This window comes from Zingiber officinale, chromosome 8A, assembly GCF_018446385.1.
Source record: "Zingiber officinale cultivar Zhangliang chromosome 8A, Zo_v1.1, whole genome shotgun sequence".
Lineage (NCBI taxonomy): Eukaryota > Viridiplantae > Streptophyta > Magnoliopsida > Zingiberales > Zingiberaceae > Zingiber > Zingiber officinale.
The window spans coordinates 105,287,291-105,293,290 of record NC_056000.1 but is presented as its reverse complement, the minus strand read 5'-3'; positions in this window follow the sequence as shown (position 1 = coordinate 105,293,290).

The window sequence follows — 6,000 nt, the reverse complement described above, 5'->3', positions numbered from 1 at the left end:
TTAATCTAGTTGTTCTTTTAGGTTTTGACTTGGATCTCCTGCGGAACTTAACACGTTCGACCCAAGTCACCTTAAGTTATTAATTCCATTAAATATTAATTTCCATAATCGGTTCCCAGTACTGAGGTGGCGAGGCACATGGCCATCTTGGATATGGGAGCAACCACCACCGACTAGACAAAACCTTTTATAGAAAGCTAATATTTAATTTCCTAAAATAACTTTAGGTTAACCGAAAAGAACAATCAAATCACAAGGAAAAGAAAAACAAAAGAACACTATATCGAAAACAAATTCGAAACTCTAGAATCGTATGCCTCTTGTATTTAGTATTATTTCCAAAAATAACTAGTATGATGCGGAAAGAAAAATTACTAGTTATACCTTTTAGAAAAACCTCTTGATCTTCTACCGTATTCCTCTTCTAACCTCGGACGTTGTGTGGGCAACGATCTTCTGAGATGAGAAACCACCAACCACCTTCTACTCCTCCTAGCTAGGTTCGGCCACAAAAAAATAAAGCTTCACCAAGGAAGAAGAAAAACACCAACCAAGCTCCAAGAGATGCAAGCTTTCTCTCCTTCTTCTTCTACTTCTCCAAGTAGTATCCGGCCTCCACAAGAGCTCCAAGCAATAGAGAATTTCGTCCACCACAAAGAGGAAGAAAGGGAGAAGATGTTGGCCGGCCACACCAAAGAATAGGAGAGGGAGAATAATAGAGGTTGTTCCTTGTGAAGGCACCCTCACCCATTCTTTTATATTCCTTGGCCTAGGCAAATTAGGAAATTTAATTACAATAAAATTTCCTTAATTCCCTTGACATGATTTAATTGAGAAAAATAAAATAATATTTCCCCAATTAATCTCTAATGGCCGGCCACATCAAGAGGAAATAAATTAGACAAGTTTTAATCAACAAATTAAAACTTCCTAATTTGTTTCCGAAAATTTTAAAAATAAAATTTCTCTTTAAAAATCTCTTCATGGTTGATAAAAGGAAATTTCTATAATTTTAATTTTATCAACATGTGGATAATTTTAAAGAAAAAAATAAAATATCTCACCAATCTACAAATAAGGAAAGAGATTTAATCTCTTTCTTTAATCTTTTGTAGATCTTTTACAAGAGAGATATTTTAATTTTAATTCTCTTTAATAAATTATTTCTTCCACATAATAAAATTAAAATTAAAATCCTTTTAATTAATTTGGCCGGCCCCCACTAGCTTGGGTTCAAGCTAGGGCCGGCCACCCAATTTTATACCTAGGCCGGCCCTAGCTTGGTTCCCAAGCTAGCTTGGCCGGCCCCCTTATAGGTGGGTATAGAAGGTGGGTATAGGTGGGTATAGAACTCTATAAATAAGAGGCTACGATAGGGACCTAGAGGAGGAATTGGTTTTGGTCTTCCGATAAAATTAAGCATCCCGTGTTCGCCCCGAACACACAACTTAATTTTATCAATAATAATTCATTCCACTAGAGAACTATTATTGAACTACCGCACCAATCCCAAATTACATTTTTGGGCTCCTTCTTATTATGAGTGTGTTAGTCTCCCTGTGTTTAAGATATCGAATGTCCACTAATTAAGTGAGTTACTGACAACTCATTTAATTAATATCTTAGTCCAAGAGTAGTACCACTCAACCTTATTATCATGTCGGACTAAGTCCACCTGCAGGGTTTAACATGACAATCCTTATGAGCTCCTCTTGAGGACATTATCAAACTAGTATCTCTAGGACACAGTTTCCTTCTATAATCAACAACACACACTATAAGTGATACCATTTCCCAACTTATCGGGCTTATTGATTTATCGAACTAAATCTCACCCATTGATAAATTAAAGAAATAAATATCAAATATATGTGCTTGTTATTATATTAGGATTAAGAGCACACACTTCCATAATAACCGAGGTCTTTGTTTCTTTATAAAGTCAGTATAAAAGAAACGACCTCAAATGGTCCTACTCAATACACTCTGAGTGTATTAGTGTAATTATACAGTTAAGATAAACTGATACCTAATTACACTACGACCTTCCAATGGTTTGTTCCTTTCCATTATGGTCGTGAGCTACTGTTTATAATTTATAAGATACTGATAACATGATCCTCTGTGTGTGACACCACACACCATGTTATCTATAATATAAATTAATTGAACAACTACATTTATCATAAATGTAGACATTTGACCAATGTGATTCTTATTTCTAGATAAATGTTTATACCAAAAGCTAGGCTTTTAGTATACACTCTAACACTTGGAGGCACCTTAGATCCTCAATGGAGGCGCCTTGGAGCTTCGGGATAGAATTTCCAGGAGCTATAAAAGGACCCCTGGAGCTAGGAATTAACAACAACTTCCACATTCAACTCTGTAAGCATTTCCTAGCAGTAGTTCTGAGCCATTTGAGTGTAAAAGGATTCTCCACCTTCAGTAAAGGAGAATTTCTTAGTGTGCTTTCTTACTGCCCTGGATTAACAACCCTCTTAGTTGTAACCAGGTTAAATTTGGTTTCTGCTTTTATTTCTGCCTTTATTTTATTTACTATTGCATTAATTGAGTTGAAAGAACGAGGAGGGTAGTTTTATTTTTGTTTACAGCAATTCACCCCCCCTCTTGCCGGCCTCCGCTGCACCTACAAGAGGTATCAGAGCCTGATCGCCTCAAAAGGACTAACTGCCAACTGAAGCACTACGATCAAGATGATGGCCGGAGCGAACATCCATCCCCCGAAGTTCGACGGAGGCTTCGCCACATGGAAGTGCAAAATGGAGGTATTTTTTAAAACTGAATTTGACATTCTTTTAATAATGAAATATGGCTATGCAGTTCCGAAAGATAAGGAGGAAAACCCCTGGACGAAAAAGGAGCAAGCGGATTTCGTCGCCAACGGAAAGGCTGAGTTCCATCTACTCAGCGTTCTGCCACCTCAAGAGGTAAATCGAATTGGAAGCTACGACTTGGCGAAAGATCTCTGGGAAAAAATCATGGAGCTTCACGAAGGTACCTCCGAAGCAAAGCTAGCGAGGCGCGACATCCTCCGGACCCAGTTGGCGAACCTCCGGATGAACCAAGGCGAGAAGGTAGCGCAACTCCAAGTGAGGATCAAAGAGCTGATCACGCAACTAACCAATCTTGGAGAAGAAGTAACGAACCGGGGCTCGATCCGGTACGCGCTCAACGCCTTCCTGAGAACTCCCGATTGGGCTTCCTTAGTAGATACGTACTACATCTCTAAGGATTTTGAGGTAAGCACTTTAGAACAATTGTTTTCGACTTTTGAATTTCACGAATCTCGAGTTGCAGAGCCCATTGGAGTAGAGAAAATCAGTCAGAACATTGCCCTAAAGGCAAAAGTGTAACGACCCGCCTTCTACTGACTAGGCTGTAAGGCCGATCGTCACATTATGCTGTGCTAAATTACTATTCCGGAAATCTGGATTGATTAAAATTTCGCTAAACTGATTACTGTAAAATATGAACTTAATATTCTAGGGGTACCTAGGAGTTGTACACATGCTAGGGAAGATAATCTATGCCTCTCGGATGTCCTGCTTGCTGTAACCAGGCATTTCAATCGATCCATGAATCGATTGGGCGGTCGGATCGACCCAGTGATCGATTCAGCTTGATACTGGCACGGAGAAAACTCTGGATCGGTCAGCTGACCGATCCATAAACTATTTTGCTTCTGTACGCGGCTGGATCGGTCTACCGACCGATCCAGGAGTGCACTGATCAGTCGGTAGACCGATCTAGTGGCTCACTGATCGGTCGGCTGATAGATCAGTGAGCTTCTGTACTCCCTGCTAACTCTCTGTTTGCGACTGGATCGGTCAACTGACCGATCCAGTGGCACAACCCCATGCTGATCGATCTGTAGATCGATCTGGGTATCTGATTTCGAATCAGAACCCTGATTTCAGCACTATTTCATGCCCAACTCATACACATCAAGTCTATAACAGCTAGAACTATTTTTAACATGTAATTGCTAACATTTTAAACATGATATCACGCATGGTTCACTAATTCATGGCAGGCAAATGTACTATGTGAATAATAATAAGATTCTAACAGTTAACTAATTTTGCTGAAAGTTCTAATGCATAAATAAAGCTTGTTAGATCCCTAAGATCTTTTATTCCAAGTTCCTTCCACACACATCTTCATCGCATTGTCCTCCAGCCTCCGCTAGTCCATTTTCCCTTTACCTTTATCTGCAGTATAAGGAAAAAGTATCTGTAAGCTTAAAGCTTAGTAAGAAACCATCTACCTCACTAAAACATGCATTCGATGCAATATGCTTTTAAAACATTCTGTTTGATAGTGCACTGATTAAACTGAAATATGGCATGTTATCATACATAGAAATCAAAGCTAGTCATGGCATTATCATCTAAACATGTGTAATAAAAGCTGAACATGAACACCAAAGCATGGCATACAAAGCTAACCATAACTATCATGTGTAACAACAAGGAAAAATGAGCTGAAAATGAATTAAACTAGTCTGGAACTGAATTCAAACTCAACTAACATAACTGATCTTTGTGAGTTTTGAAAAACTATAATATAATAGATTAAAATACATAATCATACTGCTAATGGGCCCGGCAACTGTACATGCTATGCGCGCATCCTCAACTAAATCCGGGGTTGCAAATCCCGAATTTAGCAAGGTTTACTAGGTTATCTAAACCTAGGGACCGACTATGGGAGCCCAGCCCAATGGATATCTAATCCTGTACAGTGCCACTACTGAAAATAAAATACTGAATCATAGCTAATTAATTTACCTTGCTTCTACTAGGTTATCTGAACCTAGAGGCGACTGTGGGTGCCCACCCATTGGACCATAGTCCCATATACGCTGTGGCAAGGCTAACCAAACTATTTAAATGCTTCTATTGCATTTACTGAGCTGTTAAAATGCCTAAGTTGCATTTTTCTGTGCTAAATAATTTAATCGAACACTTAGTATGCACTAATTCGCATCCTTGTGCCGAAAGTCTACATATTACTAAACTTAAACATGAAATTCACACGGAAGCTACTTATACTGCAGGTGAGGGGTTTCTTACCTCCTGTTCGTAATTTCTTACGATTCTAATCGCTAGGTTTCACGGAGGAGAGATCTCTTCGACGATCTTCTCGCGTCTATGCGTTCCTTTCGCGGAGGGGAGCGTCCTCGTGCCCTTGGAACCCTTGGGACAGAACCCTTGCTTGTTCTTGTGGTTGGCGCCGAGAGGAAGAGAGGAGAAGGGAGGGTTGCGGCGTGGCTAGGGTGAGGAAAAGAGAGGTTGCCGATTAAAAATAAAACCCTCACTTAATAATTTCTTATTTATATTAAGTGGTAATTCTGGCCCAACCTGAATATAAACTTAATTGTTTCCCTTTCCTTTCAGCACGGCCCTGCTGGGTTCACCTGGTTACTAAGGTTCACCATAAGTCATAGAACCCAATAGGTCTCGGGTTCAATTCCCGCGTAGGCCGTTTTCGTTTTCTATTTGTTTTTGCTACTTCCGCTACTCTAAAAATTCTGTAAAAATATCCTAAAATTCCAGAAAAATCATAGAATATTTCTAAAATAACTTTGAAAATTTTCGGGCGTTACAATCCCCCATACCTTATAAAAAGTTCATCCTCGAACTTAGAATAATTCTGGGTATTTCTGTCTCATGTCTCTTCTGCTGTGTGACTGTGCCAAATAACTTTGACTAATGGTACTTCCTTGTTCCGCAATTTCTTAACTGCTCGGTCTATTATCTGAATAGACCGACTGTCATAGCTGAGGTTGTCGCGGATCTGTACCGACTGGGGTTCAATCACCTGGGTGGCATCTGGGGTATGCTTCTTCAGCATAGAGACATGAAATACATTGTGGACAGCTGACATTTCCTGGGGTAGCTCTAGCTCATATGCTACCTTGCCCACTCTTCTGCTAATAAGGTATGGTCCCACATATCTGGGACTCAGCTTGCC